This window comes from Zalophus californianus, chromosome 3 (genome assembly GCF_009762305.2).
Source record: "Zalophus californianus isolate mZalCal1 chromosome 3, mZalCal1.pri.v2, whole genome shotgun sequence".
Taxonomy (NCBI): domain Eukaryota; kingdom Metazoa; phylum Chordata; class Mammalia; order Carnivora; family Otariidae; genus Zalophus; species Zalophus californianus.
Window position 1 is genome coordinate 115,823,488 of NC_045597.1, and position 16,772 is coordinate 115,840,259.

A 16,772-nucleotide genomic window follows, 5' to 3' on the forward strand; every position below is an offset into this window, starting at 1 on the left:
TGACTGAGCCACCCAGGCACCCCAGGGAAACCTTCTTTTAAGTAAAGATGTGAATGAGATGAGGAACCAGCCATCTGAATTGCTCCTGGAAGCATTTTCTGTGTGAAGACCCTGGGAAGATAGACTCACCAAAAGGCTTTGAGACTTTGACAGAATAAGACTTTCTCATAAGTAAGGACAATATATTGATGTCCATTTAATTTTACATTTAGTATATAAATCTTATAGTGAAAGCTCTCTTATTAACATCACAGTGATCTTTCTCCTTCTCAACTTGTATGTTTCCTTAAACAAGGTGTACCCTTCTGTTGCAACTAATGTGAAAACTTCATTCCTCTGAATCTATGGGGAAGGAATTTCCATTTGATTCTTGACATCATGCTCTACCCCTATTTAAAAAGCAACAACAACAACACAATATTTGTGTTAACATATACATTCCCTTTTTTTAATGCCTCGCAGTGTGCGCGTAGATTTCTGAGTATTGGATGTCGTGTGCATTATTCTGGGTTCTTTTTCCTGTTGTTTCCTCCAGAGAATCATTAGCTTCCTTCTCCATGATCAGTTTTTCTTTCTCTGACCAACCTTCTTTTCTTACACAGTGCTTAGTTTTACCATTTTTATCTGGACTTTTTCTTCCCTCTTCTCTTGAAATTTCACTGGAAAGCTTTCTTGAACGGGTCCATTGAAATATTTTATTTACATGCTTGCTTTTTTTGTTACTCAAATGTCAGCATCTTAAGGAAAGAAAGACAACTTAAATGAATGTTTTAAAGTATATGTGTGAAGAAAAGACTATAGACTCATTTCATTGTTTCAGTCCTGATTAGAGTGAGAATATTGAAGGAGGTCTAAATCAGCATAAAAACATTCTTACCAATGTGTAAGTAGAAGTGTGCCCATTAAAAAAGGAAATAGCAGAAGAGGAAATGACCCATAATTTGCCACACCCTGAGATGTTTATAACAGTTATATTCATAATTTCTCAAACTCAGGAGCAACAGGATATCCTTCACCAAGTGAATGGATAAATAAACTGTGGTACATCCAGATCATGGAATGAGCCATCAAGCCACAGAAAGAGACTGAGGAAACTTAATGCATGTTGTTAAGTGAGAAGGCAATCTGAAAAGGCTACATTCTATATGATTCCAACTATATGACATTCTGGAAAAGGCAAAACTGTGGAGACAATAAAAGATCAGTGGTTGCCAGTGGTTGAGGGGAGTGGAGATGAAAAGTCAGAGAACATTTTTAGGGCAGTGACAATATTTGTATGATATTGCAATGATCGATATATGTCATTATGTTTGTCCAGACCCATAGAATGTACAACACCAAACATGAACCCTAAGGCAAACTTTGGACTTTGGGTGATAATGATGTATCAGTATAGGTACATCCTTTGTAACAAATGTGCCATTCTCATAAGTGATGTTGATAATGAGGGAGGCCATGCATGTATGGAGGCAAGGAATCTGTGGGAAATCTCTGTATCTTACTCTCAATTTTGTTGTGAACCTAAACTGCTCTTAAAAAAAGTCTCTTAAAAAAAGGACATTTGTAAGGTCTGCATGTATGTACTGAGAGTAATATTTTTCATTGGAATTGTGTGGCTATCCATGTTTGCCTGTGGAAATGGTTTACAGCTGGATGGGTGCAGGGTTATTGTCTAAGAGTCTGGACTTCATGGCCAGGCTGCTTGGGTTTAAGTCTCCGTTCTCTCACTTATTATTATTAGGATGTGACCTTGGAAATAAATAACCTAAATTATTTTACCTCTCCATGTCTCAGTTTCCTCATCAATAAGATAGACTTAATAATAACAGTAACAGTCTTCTGATCATTCAATGAGTTATGTCTGGCAAGGGGAAGCATTATAATTATCATTACTTTTTGTATTTGTATTGCTATATAAGTATGTAATAATAGGCAATAGGCTAGTCTTTCAAAGTAAGGTTATCTGTGACTTGGTGAGGAACATGCAGGGTAGAATTTTAATGCATGATGTTTCAGTTTAGGAAAAACCAAGAAACTCAAGAAACAAAGCCAGCAGGTGATATACATGGAACTCCAGAGTAAAAATGATACTTACTGTTTCTTTAAAGAGTTTAGTAACTGAGCTTGTTCTCCACTGCTAAATAATGAATTCTCAAATTTTGTAACTGGCTGCTTGCCCTAATCAAGGATTTGGAAAATTAGGGAAAGGACAGCTGGTTGGTTGCTGAATAAAACTATTTGCAAATACTTTATTTTTCTTTTACATACATACATATGTGCTTATTACCTGGCAGAAGCTCTGAGGTTGTCCCCCTTCTTTTAATTCAATGTAGAAACCAATCTAAAATGTAAGTATAGCAGAGAGAGAGAGAGAGAGAGAGAGAGAGAGAGAATGTCAGTTACCCAATGATGCCAAAACATAAGGAGTAATAAGGCTACAGAATTCAAAGAATCTGAAGCATTTAGCCATTTTAGGAGGACCTGGTAAGAGGCTGATTTACAATTTCCTTGCAAAGGGTCCTTGTTCAGTAGGACTTGTTTCATTGGCTGGGTTCATATTCATCTGAAACCAGGTTTTAGGGCAGCCTGGAAACATGCACAGCCAGGCTATTAAGGGTATTTCCATAGCATGGAAGGGACTCACAGATTGCTCTGTGTTGTTCTTGGAAAGTTTTGTGACTCCAGGCTGTTGTCTGGGTTAGGCAACTTGTCCATGGGCCTGTAGATAGGATAGGCCCATACTCTGTTCTCCTGAAAGCCAAGAAAATTCTGAAAACAGGAGGTTTTTCCATAACTCATTTGGGAGTAGAACCTGATTGTACTCACATAAGGTTATTCATTATCTTTACTTGGTGTGTGTATTAGTTTGATAGGGCTGCCGTAACAAAGAACCACGGGCTTTAACAACAGAAATTGTTTGCCTTACAATTCTGGAGGCAGGAGGTCTGAGATCAAAGTGTCAGAAAGGTTAGTTTCTTTGGAGGCCTCTCTTCTTGGCTTGTAGATGGTCTTCTCTTCCTTGTCTTTACGTGGTCTTCTCTTTGTGCCTGTGTCCTAATTTCCTCTTCTTACAAGGGCACCATTCATATTGGATTAGGCCCACACTAATGGCCTCATTTTAACTCAGTGACCTCTTTAAAGACCCTGTCTCCAACTACAATTATATTCTGAGTTACTGGGTGTTAGGACTTCAACATTTGAATGGGAGTGTAGAGACACAATTCAGTCCACTACAGTGTGAATATCAGTGTGTTTCTTGGAGAAATATTACTATGTTTGATTGTGAACTGCTACCTTAGACTCCACTGAGGGGGTGATATTTTATGTCACCTTTCTAACACGCCCTGAATTCTGAACCTCAAAACACATCTTCCCATAAGGGTTTCAGAAAAGACATTGTAGACCTCTAATAGTTGGAGGTAAGATTCCAGTCAAGGCAAGGCCTCTCCCTGCTCTTGCCCACAGTGCTAGACCATAAAATGAGAGAATGAGAATTTCCAAAGGTCCATACACCCTTAAAATCTCACTGACTTTATGACAATGAGCAGAGATGATTTTTAAATAAATCTTACATCCTCAAAATTACTAACATACTTTGATTCTTCTAATTGTGCCTGTCTCATGGGGAGACTCTCAAGACAGGGCTGTGTCATATGGCCACAAAAACAGGTTTGGGCTGTTTAGGCAGGGAATTCGGGAATCCTAAGTGCCTGGGACATCTTCTAGAAGTGTGGAGTTGGTGTGAGTGGGTCCTGACACCTCTCTTGCTCTGTGAGGAGGGGTGGGGCTGGAGGAGGTCCAGAATGGGGCCTTCTGGAGCATAGGTCAAAGGTACCATTGTATGACAGCTAGGAAGGGCTTCATTTTAGGGGTTGAATGAGGAAGACAACGTGAGAAATCCCACTGGGTAAGAAATAGGTTCACTTGTAAAGCCTGTGAGGCATGAAGTGCTGTTTCCCTGTTTTCCATCTTTGCTGAGGGAGAGTTCCCTGCCCTTGAGAAACAGTCCTTAGGAGATACGAGAAGGGCAAAAATGCTCTGCTGTTTCCAAGTCAACAGAGAGTTCTAAATAGTACCTTCAAAGCTCTTGAGATTTATTTTAGTAAACTTTGAAGAGCTGGGTAATGCGATGTGAGCCCAAAGCTTTTAGGTCTTTGAGGGGAAAAACTGCCTCTTAAAATTGCCGATATGTGGTATAACACTTTAAGTATGTTTTGATACCAAATGTTTCATTAAAAATAAAATCTAAGAAGGAATACCTAGGAGAATGGTGCTTACTTGTGTTTGATGTTTTGTTTGTTTGTTTGTTTGTTTGTTTTTAGCAAACTGAGATAAAAGAAATGTTTCACCCAGTTTTTAAAAGATTTCTGGGTTCTGGTGGTTTCATTATGTTGGGAATTTTTAGGTACTCTCCAAACCACATGGTCAGGTGGCTTACAGGAGGGTCACATGTGAAAGACTTTGAGTCTTCAGATAAAGTATGGTGCTATCCAGACTGATGTCTTATCTTCTCTAGGCTTGAGTTTTTGGTTATCAGGCAGCACTTAGCAATTGAAGATAATACCACCAAATTTCCAAGGTCAAGGCTGAAGGTCTTGGAGGGTCAGAACAAATGAACTTTTCTGGTCTCAAGAGTGGGCACATCCCTTTTAGGTGGGTGAAGACCATGAGTCATTTCATAGATTGTAGTAGATGATGACCAGGACTTGATTGAGGTTACTTTTGCTTCTCTTTACTGTGGAATGAGCACATGGGCAGTATGTGTGTGAATAAGGACATGAGTAGACAATCCCTTTAGTTGCTCATGAAGAGTTACTCAGAATTCAGCGGTCAGTACAGAGGAATCTTGCACAGGAGAAAAGCCCAGAACCAAGGGTTAGCTGCAGTTTATACATTAGTTCTCAAGAATCTACCCAGTTTCTAGGAAGGAAATTTGCTGGGCCACACTTCTGTATTCTGTTTCTCACAGAGTCATCAGTCCAGCAACAGGTTTGGTCATGACACACCTTCTTTTTTGTCATGGCAGCACCATGATAGTGAGGGTGAGACAAACAAAGTAGACATTTAGCAAGTGTGGATTTTATTCAAAGATGACCCCGAGTGTCCTCGGGTCTCTATATCTGACTTCATAGAGGCCTCCAGCAAACACCTGTCCTTCTAAGTCTCTATATCTCTATAGGTCTCTATATCTGACTCAGGTCTCTGTATCTGACTTCATGGAGGCCTCCAGCAAACACCTGTCCTTCTAAGTCCTACTGTGTTCAGAGCTGACTTTGATTTGTTCATCTAGGGCAAACTAATTCAAACACTGACAAAAGAGCCGTGCTCTTCTGCTGTCTTTTTTTGCATCACACTGGATTGGAAGTTGGATTGGTTCATCCATGAACCAAAAAGGGCACTTAGTAGACTGTGGGCATTTATATAAGTGTGTCTTTGAACCCAAAAGGTTTCAGTTCTCAGTAACTTTAAATGTAGCATCTCTGGGGGTGGAGCCAAAGTCTATGATACTGAACAACCATAGTGCAATTAAGCAGTCAAGATATATATATATAAACTGACATTATGGTGCCGAACAAATATGGGACATGTGAATGGCATACAATAGATGATATGAAGGGCTTAGAGGGGAAAAGAAGGCTGGGAACTGGAGTTGTTGAGTTTGGAACTACTGAAGTCTGAGTAAGTATTGCAGTGAGGGGGGTGATGAGGGGTAGGGGGAGAGGACAAGGGAAGGGGAAGAGCCCTTGAACAAAATAGCATGGACCAAGGTGGGAGGTTGAACTGAATAGTGTTTATTGGGGACCAATGACTGACCAATCAGACTGTAGAAGTCTTTATCATTAGAACTCTGTGATATAGTCAGCTCCCCTTCAGACACAGTGAGATACTGTTGATTTATTTTTTTTGAAGTATTTTCAAACAGTTTTCCTTCTCTAAAGTTTTTATAACTAGAAACGTGCCATCAGTGGGTTCTGGGTCATGACTACCTCCCCTGACGCTAGGATCAGTCAACATTCATGCCTGCAGAGCAGAAGAATGGATCCCACTGGCTCTTGTGTTGTTTACCCAATCTCTGCTATAGCCTCTGATCCATGCCATGCCCTGAGGGCTACCTTTGGAAGGCAGCCATCCCCTTGCCCCCTGAGAGAGAGCCCTGCCAGCAGCCAGTCCCATATTCCATATAGTGAGAAGGGAAGAAGGAGAGAGGGGAGGGAGGGAGGGAGGCAGAGAGAGAGACTTGTTCTAATTTCATTCTTTCATATAGCATTCTTTACATGAAACAACTTTTTCTCTGAAATAGGTTATTTGCCCTAAAAAGCACATTTCTTTGGTTATCTAAGTGGGTAATTGGATTTATATGAAGGCTTTGTAGTTCAGAGTGATAAGTATAGTAACACTTTATCTGATCCCCAATGTCTAATTGTGTGGGGGCAGCAATGTCTCCTTGTGAAGAATAACTTTGTAGTTTCCCTTGGGAAGAAATGCATCCCTAAATGAGTTAATTCAGCCCAGCTACATTATCTTTTTAATGTTAGAGTAAACAACTTTGGCTTCTGTGTCCTAAAAAGCTTCTTTCAAGTGTACCATACATCTAAATAGCCTCCTGGATTTATTGTTTATTCAGCTGAAAATCAAAATGTTATTGGCAACTGAATGAACTCAAATCTAATGAAACAAGACACTTCTTTATTGGTGGAAGCTTTATCTAATTGGAGTATGTGCTGTGGCCCTCCTACTTAAAGGAATATTGTATAAAATGCTATAGAGCACATGTAGAGAGAGAGCATGGGAAGTTTCCTGAAGGGTCAAAACTCCTGTTCATGTTGTATATCTAGATTCTTCACAAAGACTTACTGACTACTGTTTTCTTCTGTTCCCAGTGACTATGGAGCTTCGCCTCTTAAGTGACCACAGTTATTTTCTATGCCTGAGCTGTCTTGGTGAGGCAAAGATCAGTGTTTAGTGTGGAAGTTTCTGACAGAACAACTTAGTAGCCGTTGAGGTATATCCTCCTGAGCTGTATAGGAGGATGGGGCAGTGTTCCTTGGATTAATTTGGATACCAAGGGCTGATCTACCTCAAAAGGAATGAGAAATTTTCCCATATCCGTAACCCATATTTCTAAGAAGGATGAAGTGCAGAGACTTGACCTTATGTACACCCACCTCTCCCATTACCATTCAGAACATGATCTGGGCCTTGCTGATCTTCCTATCCAGAGTAGACCTCAGTGCTAAAAATCTCAGTAACACTCTTGCCTTCACTATTGATCTCCCTGACCTCCAGACCTTCTGCTATTCTCACCAGCTACAAAGGATACTGGCAAACAGCCGAACACACAGCTAATAGTTCTACCTTGTCTCTTTGTGGGCTTTTTTTTTTTTTTCCCTTTTTGTTCAAGGGCTGCTGGCAATCCACAGAGTAAGTCACAAAACTAATCCCAGGGCTTTAAATGAAATGTATTTAGCTACCGCAGTGGGGCCTTCCATGCTGCTTGGCAGTGCTTTTGCTTTCTCTTTTTAGTTCCCTCTCACATTCTGCTGAGTCCTGGTTCTAAACTGCCTTGCCTTCTGTAGGCTCTCTGAGCCTGGTCATCATCCTCATCATCCTCTGACTCTAGAGTTATCTGGGGCCTACTTTCCTGTTGTGAGTGAGAAGACCTTCTCTTCCAGGATTCTCAGTGTTTTCAACCATTTTCCACTCTTGTCCTCTAATCCCAGGGAAAGAGGCATCCTTCTGCTTCATCACTGGTCTCAATCTCACTGCCTTCTGCTTCTGCTGGGATCTGGCTCTGCTGGTTATCCCCTTTGAATTTTAGTCCAATATGTTCTCTAGAGTTACTGAACATTCCCCTCTGTTTGACAAACACGCTCAAGTTGCCATCAACTAAAAACAGACACACAAACTGAAGAAACAAGTAGTCAAAAAGGAAACTCCCCTGGATCCCTTGACTCTGATGCCATCTCTTCATTTTGCTTTGGCTAACAAACATCTTAGTTTGCACCTGCCATCTTCACCTCTTTGACACTCATAAACTCCCTGGGATCTAGCTTCCAACCTCAGTATTCTGATCAGACTGGTCTCTTTGTGATCACTGACATCTTATAGTCTGTAACTCAAATCATTTCTTCTGAGTCCTTAACGTCTGTACTCTTTGCACTGTGAGATGCCTTGGCCATCCATATTGATGTAAACTAAATGTTTGTGTCCCCCCACAAATTCAAATGTTGAAGCCCTTCTAATCCCCAGTGTGATGGTATTTGGGAGAGAGGCCTTTGAGAGGTAATTAGAACATAAGGGTGGAACCCTCATGAATAGGATTAGTGCCTTGAAGAGAAGAGATACCAGAGAGGAGATTGCTCCTTCTCCCTATGAGAATATAGCAAGAAGGCAGCCATCTGCTAACCAGGAAGAGTTCTCACCAAGAACCCAAACATACTGCACCTTGATCTTTTGACTTCAAGGCTCTAGATCTATGAGAAATAAATGTTTGTTTTTATGGCATTGGGTTATAGCAGCCCAAACAGACTAAGATATACCTCTTAAAATTTCAGTTGAACTTTGTGATGCTGCATGTTCCTATGCTCCTTTGGCTCTCCTTTACTGCTATTAAGAACTACCCTTTGGTCCTCTTCCTTCTTCCTGAATGAGGTTGCTCCTTCTTGATCCTTCTTGTTTCTCTCTGTAGCTATCTGTAGTCTTTCTAAGAATGAAACTTCTTAAAAAATGCCTCCAAACTTTCTATCATGGCAATGATCTTTCTCAGGCCTACATCTCCAGTTGTTTGCTACATATTTTCTCCTACAGCATGACCCATTGACTCAAAGCCAATGCGATGAAAACTAAACTCCATTTTTTTTTCTCCCTATTACTACTTTAGTTCATTCTTTTATCACTGGTTATCAAGAATGTAATACCTTCCTAACTGGTTGCCTAACTCCCAGATCCCCTGCTCATAATTCATGCAAATGTGAATACATTTTTTAATGAGATTATTTTTTGAACTTTGGCCCTGTTTAAAAACTTTCAGTAGCAGCTATTGCTTACTGAAGTAAACCCAGTGAGAACCTTGCTTTAAAGACACTCTACGATGTGGATATACCATATATTTTCAGGCTTTTTCTTCTAAAACCCTCTACAAATTCCCTATGCTGCAGATAAAACTGACAACACAAGTTTCCATGAATATGCTTTGTGCATTCTTATCTCCATTTCAACAAACTGACATACAAAAATGATAAATAATAGTTTATTTTTAAAATGGGTACCAGTGGATTCACCCTTATGATTTGAAATCATGAACTCGGAGATGCTATCTATCCCTAAACTGTCTCTCAACATAGTTAAGAAAAAAGGTGGAGTGGAGAGGTATATCTCTGATGTTGTAAGTTGTTTGCCTTTGATCATAACCAGATTTTTTTTCTATGTCTTTTGCCACCCCCCCCCCCAAAGAAGACTATAAGCTCTTTGGGGACAGTATATGACTTACTCTTCCTTATATCTTCCAAAATATGAAGCACACACAATACATATTCCACATGTATTTGCTGAAAAGATATGTGGATGGTTAAAGAATAGATACTGTACATACCATCCTTTGAAACAATATATCTATTATTTATCATGCAAGCCTGGTTTCCCATTCCCAAATGAAAACTCTGTGGTAAATATTGGAAAGCCTAGACAAATGGCAATTAAGCTGCTCCCAAATATATCTGGTGATTACAAGGCACTTTGCGATGCTGTTCCCATTTTATCTTCCAGCTTAATTTTCATCTGGAAAGCAATATCCCGCGATTGGCCCTAGCAAGTGACAGATGCCAGCTGGGGGAATTTTGCCATTTATAGCATGAGCCATTAAGCTTTTTCACAAAATTTCCAGGTTTTTTTGAGGCTGGTGATAACTACAAGGATAATGCACATTCTGTATACCAAAAAATGTGAATTAATGAGGTAAAGGAAACGTTTATCTCTTGCAAATGACCAGAGAAGTTTTGCCAAATCTCTTCAAGTTGTCTCTTCTCTCTTGGCATTTTCTTGGAAAGATTATGTTCTGGTAATGAGAATTGTACATGATTAGAGAGATATTTATGAACTGATGCAGGCCCTACATGGCCTCAATTAGGGGTTTGGGGGATGCTGAAAGTTGACATAGTCTTTGAGACACATCTAGAATATATATTTAAATGCGATCAGTGAAAAATGTCCAACCTCTAAAGTACATCTACACATCCAATGCAAAGTCATGTGCTGTATATATTTGTGTGTGTAGCCAGTCACCTGGAAATGATAACCCTGTATGATATCACTGTATGATATCATAACCCTCTGCTTTTCATTCACTAGACCACTGGGTAGCGTGTGTGTGTGTGTGCACGTGTGTGTGTGAAAGGGCAATTGGAATGCTGAAAATAAGGAAACATTCTAGAGAAAAGCCTATCCTGGTAAAACTGACAAAAGCTGATATATTTAAAGTAAAAATCCTGGATGATTGAGGATATAGACAGCCACTCTGGGTGATTCTTACTCTTAGAGTAAGAAAGGAGAGAGTTTCAGGGGTTCGTGCTCTATACTCTGAATGGTTTGTATCCACATAACTACATAATAGACTCTGTACTTGGAGTCCACATACAGTTTTCCTTATGCTCACAGTCTTCAACTTTTAACACATTCATGACAAAGTGAAAATACTTTTTGCTCTGATTTCCTAGGCCAAATAGTCCCTTATCCAGGTCAACAAATTGACCTCCACCCTAAAGGGCATGGGGCAAGTGGAACTCTTTAGGTAGTTTTGTTTTGTGGTCTGTTGGATACCATCACTCCCAGATAGCTAGAATACACTCTTTCCCTTTAGGACTTGATTTTGCTTTTATCTGCCTTTTTTCTTTCTCTCTCTGTCAGATTTTCCCTCATCTCACCCTTTACCTTTCCTGCTCTTTCTTCTGTTCCCTTTGTTTTCAGCTGTATAATTCTAGATGCTTGGAAGTTAATGTGGCTTGTTAAATATTCTCTGCACAGAGCCTGGAGAAAAGTGTGCTATATATGTCATGCAAATAATGATAAGGAATCAAATTCCGCTCTGTGCTTTTGCCACTTACTGGTAATAAGTTATGTAATAATGTACTAAATGATCAATTGGTAGCCTGGTGAGGTGAAAGCACTTCTCTAAGTGCCTTGTGAACACCCTGGGAGTGACTTAGGTATGGGGAAGAATAAAAACCAATAATACATGTCAGCTCTGATCCACTTGAGAATTCACATCCTGAGAAATTTCAGTGGAAAAATGTAATTTCTCATCCAAAATGACATTTGATTTGCATTCAAAGAGGGATACTTTTCTGGTCTGGTTGCTCTAGGAGGGAGTTCAAAACTCAGGAAAACTTTTATATCCTTAAGTTTTGTTCATTTCCCATTGTCAGTGAATGCTTACTAAGTTCATGGCACTGCCTGAAAGGAGAACTGAATTAAGAGCAAAACTGGTCTGGCTGGTGCCTCTGAAAGCTTCTATAGCCCAGTCTTACCAAAAGTGTCTCTTACCTGGAACCCAGCTAAGAGTTCCTTCAAATTGTTAATATCCCGATCTTACAACCTGCATGTACAAAAAAGAAAAGCCTGTTATCTGTCATGCATCGATAATCCCAAATCCAATATAACTCCTGCCCACAACTTTGTTGAAAAATACGTATGCACATTTAAGAACAATGTCAGTCTATAAGAAGCTTAAGGGAATGCATACAGAAAGACTAGGGAAAGTAAGATCTGCTACAACTATTAGAGGGAAACTCAGGGGAATGGTATGACCTGAGATTGGCCTTGAAACAAGAAGAGCTCTGGCTATGCTGGCCAGTGTGGTGTAATGAGAAGAGAAGGGATTTTGGGGACAGTTTGTCCTGACTGAATTCTGCATGGCTACTTATAGGCTGTGTGACCTCAAGCTAGTTGTTAAACCACTCTGCATCTCAGTTTTCTTCTGAGAAAATTGTGCTGAGATGCATAATAGGTGCTCTTTAAGTCATAGGTTGAACTGGGTGGAAGAGTGTGGAGAGAAGGCACTTTAGGCACCTGGAAGAGCTAAGCAGGTGTGGACCACAAGGGAGCAGGATTGATAGGGTGGAAGAGAGGCTACTGATTGGCTAGTGCAAAAGGTGATCTGGACGGGAGTTAAAATCAGCTTAGATTATGGGAGAAAGTAGAAAGCGTGCAAGTCAAATGTTTTTGAGTTCAGTTAACCAGAATTCGGTTAACCAGAGCACTCAATTCTCTGCTATGAAGCGATCTATTGTATGAATTGACACTCTCCTAATAATGCTTCGGGTCTCAGTTTTCATGTCACCTCCTGGAAAAGCCTTACCTGATCCCATTGCATTTCAAGTGTGCTGCCTTTCACTCAAGATGAGTGTGTTGCTTGAAGACAGGTCAAATGGTGCCTATTATTTATTTATATGTGATTTATTAAACACAGAGTATGTGCTTAATAAATATTGACGGCTGGGAAAAAGGGAGGCAAAGGAAAGAAAAGGGGAAGCGTGAGAGGGTGAGGGAGAAGGAAGAGGTAACTAATGCAGAAGTTGGAGTGAGGTGATTCCAGTGTGATGAGGACAAGTGCTTTGAAAGCTGGGTGGTCAGCAGGGAGCAAGAGCTGACCTTTGGCAAATCTCTGACTTTGGCTTTTGTTTAAAACAGGCAAGGAATTTAACTTTCCAATGCCTAAGTGATTCAGAGACACTCTACAACTACCCAACAGAAGTGCATTTTCCTTAAAAGCCCTGCTCCTCTCTTTTCTGCAGCTATTTTCAACTGCTTAAGTGCAGCTGCAGAGAGAAGGGAAGTCAACAATTCCCGTAGTCATTTCTTGAAAAGAGCAAGCAACCAGAGAGGACCACTTTCAGAAGTAACTATTTTGCTAAATCTCCACCCCTCAATTATACATTTATCACTGATTCTAAAATATGTTTTTCATATTTTAACATCTCTGCAATCAGGATGCATTTTTAATCCATGGCATATTGCAGTCATAAACAGTTGTGTTTTTTCTTTCTTGGTCATAAATAAAATAGTTATGCCTCTTTTTTTAAGATTTTATTTATTTATTTGAGAGAGAGAGTGTGTGGGGGGGTAGGTGCAGAGGGAGAGGGAGAATCTCAAGGAGACTCCCTACTGTGCTCAGAGCTCGATGCAGGGCTTGATCCCAGGACCCTGAGATCATGATCTGAGCTGAAAGCAAGAGTCAGACGCTCAACTGACTGAGCCACCCAGGCGCCCTGATAGTTCTACTTCAAGTACATCTTAGATAAGATAAAGTGAGGGTTCAGCGAATTTAGGCTTTTTCTGAAAGTAACCCTGGGATTTGGTAACAGAGCTAGGATGAGAGAACCCTGATCTTATTCCCAATGTGTCACTCTGCTCCTGATTATGCTCTCTTCTCTCTCTTAATCCATATGTCAAAAACTGCATATACTTCATGGTAAAATTGCTTTTCTTTCTCCACTACAATAAGCAAGTCCATTTTGGGATTGGGAAAAGATCACTTAGGAAACCTGAAGAATTTATGATGATCAGTGTGGGATGCAGAATCATTCAAGAAGATGCTTGCCACCAAATTAGTTCAAAGGGACTCAGTTCCACCCCTGTGAAACCAGGGGATGCAGCAGGGACACCATGGCAACATACATTTCCATCATTGTTCTGCTGCCTCTTCTCAGCCCTGAGGGCCTATATAATGAGACCTTGACTGGCCTGGACTGGATCAAATTGTAATGCATTTTGTTGTTCAGTGACTATCTGGATTTTAATGCCATCATGCCCTGGATGGCCTTGCCTGACAATCTGGAAGCCTGAGGGAAATAAGTCTCTTTATATTATGCATGATTTGAGGGTCCCACAGTCAGTCATCTCTGCTCCAAATAATGAATGGGCAAATACAAGTCTCTGTAGGGAAGGAAGATTTGGAACCCTGAGGTTTTGGTCACACTATTCACAGTGAGTGTCTTGCTTCAGAACACTCATTCAGTTACATTTAGCTGGTTCCTGCATATATATATATCTTCCTCGTCTCACAAAAAAATAGTTTCTCATGCTAGAATTTTCTACACTCAACATTGGGTCTTGTGTACTTGTCATTTTCTCTCTAGGCTACTTTGTGTAATTTATTATGTTAAATATGTGGTTGAAGAAAATTCCTAGAATTTGCCTGGACTTGGTCATTAAGTTGTTGGGGTATTTTCATGGGGCTCTTATATAACTGTTCCTATATGTTACACCGTGACAGAAATCTATGAATCTTGCTCTCTGGCTGCATCTACACCACTGAAATTCTCTAATTCTCTAGAGAACTTAGTAATTCTCCTAGGATTAGACTTTATCTTTATGATTCTACAAGAGAGTCAAATTATCCCTTAAGCAATCAACTAATTTCAGAAGGAAAAGAAGGAAATTGAATTAGAAGAGGGATTTAGAGACACTTAAATTAATTAATTAAATGTTGAGACAGAAAATAAATGAATAAAATGTTGAGACATGAGTCAAAGACATAAAAAGAACAATTTATGATCTTTCATATGATTGTCATCACCTGCACACATTTACTAAGTTGTTACTTCTAAATAATCATATAACATTTGAGCACATCTATGTGCAAGAGATTAAGTTGTTGGGACTTTAGTCTCTGACTTAGAATTTAGAGAACCTGAGTAACTGGTTATATAGATTCCCACTGATTTTTTTTTTTTTTCTGTCTAGGTCTGATTTTTTTTTTTTTCTGGGAAATCTCTCTCTCTTTCTCTCTCTCTTTTTACTTTTAAATGTCAACTTTTAATAACAAAGGTTTCATCTGTGTCTACACCATACCACCCTGAATGCACCTGATCTCCTCTGGGAAATCTCTCTTATCAAATTCTCTCCTCATTAGAATGGAAATAATCAAGATATTGCATCATCCTATGTTTCTGGTCATAGTCCAGAGGTTCACAAAAGACACAAATTGGGTCTACCAGGGACCCTTCCTTAGGAAATTGGAATTGGGCCAAAAAAATTCACTGGGTGCACCTGCAGCATGTAGACTCAGTACCTGCTAGCCACCTTGCTTTCCCTCATATAGTTACCTGAAAGAGAGATAGAAATATGGAGCTGGAGATGAATAAAGGGTATATGTAAAGGAGAGCAGAGATGAAAGTTGGGAGGTGTTTCTGATGGTATCAGAGGCCCTGTCCTAAAGCTCAGTTTATTTCCTGTCCTTGTAGCCTCCTGGTATTTTTCATTTTATTTTTCTTAATTAATCATGAGTGGGTTTCTGTTACTGGCAACCAAAAAGTCCAGAGTAACAGGGATAAATGTTTAATGTGAACCGATCTCATAGGGCTATAAGATAAAGTAACCCAGGTCCAAACTCAGTTTTGAATTCTGTCCTAATTAGTTTAGAAAAGCTTTGGGGAATAGGTGGGGTGCTCAACTAAATGAAGAAAAGATCTTCTAAATGTATTTTCTGACTATTCTACTTTCTATATTTTGGATTGTCTCCTCAACAACTTTTACTGAGCACCCACTGTATGAAAACCATTGGAAAGAACTATAAATACAAAGATACTTCATACTCCGTACACTCCCCATACTTAAGGATCTTGTAATTTAGTTGAGAGAGAAAATGCATCGAGGAAAAATTCTTAAGTATACTACCAAAGCACCAACTGTATAAATACAAATTCAACAGAACAAACTCATTGCATAAATGCCAAGGGGTGACAGAGTAATGAGCAGGTTCAGGGGAATGATCTCTAAGGTCTGCTTCAGCTGCAAAATGCCAGAAGGTTGCATATGGCTGATAATTGGATAAGGCAGCATTTAGCAAGAACCCTCAGCCTTAGGGAGCTTGAACAAATCAGGCCAAAGACAAGCCTTTGCTTGTCTTTGGATAAAGCTTGAACATTGGGAATGCATGTTGTTCTGGGTTGCAACAGATGCTTTCTTCTCTGATGGCAGCAAGGGGACTCCTGATGGGGATTTGGAATCCATCTGAGAGAGGGAGGCAAGAGAGGACAGACCCCGTGTCCTCTTCCAGGAGGCTTTGGCCAGGAGAGAAAGGGGGATGGCTGCTCTTATCACACTATCTTTGCTGGCCTTCTGGATTATTTCAGTTTGAGTTCCAAGTCAGCATATGTACATATTTTAATTTTCTTATTTCCTGTCATTCATTTAGAATATTTCTTTTGAAGATCCTTGTTTTAAATGAATACTATAGAGGGGAGAGTCTTTGGCTTTGTGTATTAAGAGATTTTGATATGAGCTAAAGCAGCCTAAACAACTTCATTTCTGGAATTATCAGGCTCTATATTAAAGCGATGCTTATTTATCATTTTCCCTCCCTAAACTGTTAGTTCCTTGACCACAAGGAATATAGCTGTTGGAAAAAAAAAATGTTTTCCCTTGTTCTTAGCACAATAGCTGACACCTAATGAGCACTAAATAGAGGTGGAATAGCTGAATAGTTAAAGAGTATAGACTATGAAGTCAGAGATTTGGTGTCAAGTATTGACTATGCAAATTGGGTATGGACCCTTGGGCAGGTGAATGTCACTTAGTCTTCTTCTCCATAAATGGAGTAATAGTATATACCTTATGTGGTTGTTACGAAGAGTCAAAAGTGATAAGGGAAAGCACTCAGCACAGTGCCTGGTACATAGTAAGCTCCTAAGAAATGGTTGCTGTTTATTTATGTATTAATAGCTGCTTGTTGAATAAATAGATAAATAAATGAATGGTTTGATAGCATTTTATGA

At 39.7% G+C, this 16,772-nt stretch overlaps 1 long non-coding RNA gene across 1 annotated transcript in view; it reads right to left on the reverse strand.

Annotated features, from left to right (window-relative positions):
* Nucleotides 1-431: 431 nt before the first annotated feature.
* LOC113919712 overlaps nucleotides 432-16,772 on the reverse strand; it is a 28,575-nt gene continuing 12,234 nt past the window's right edge. The window contains exons 2-5 of the long non-coding RNA XR_003519095.2: nucleotides 11,539-11,590; nucleotides 2,288-2,341; nucleotides 2,096-2,178; nucleotides 432-737 (exon numbers count right to left, since the gene is read on the reverse strand). This is a non-coding gene — a long non-coding RNA (uncharacterized LOC113919712). The remainder of the gene's footprint in view (nucleotides 738-2,095; nucleotides 2,179-2,287; nucleotides 2,342-11,538; nucleotides 11,591-16,772) is intronic.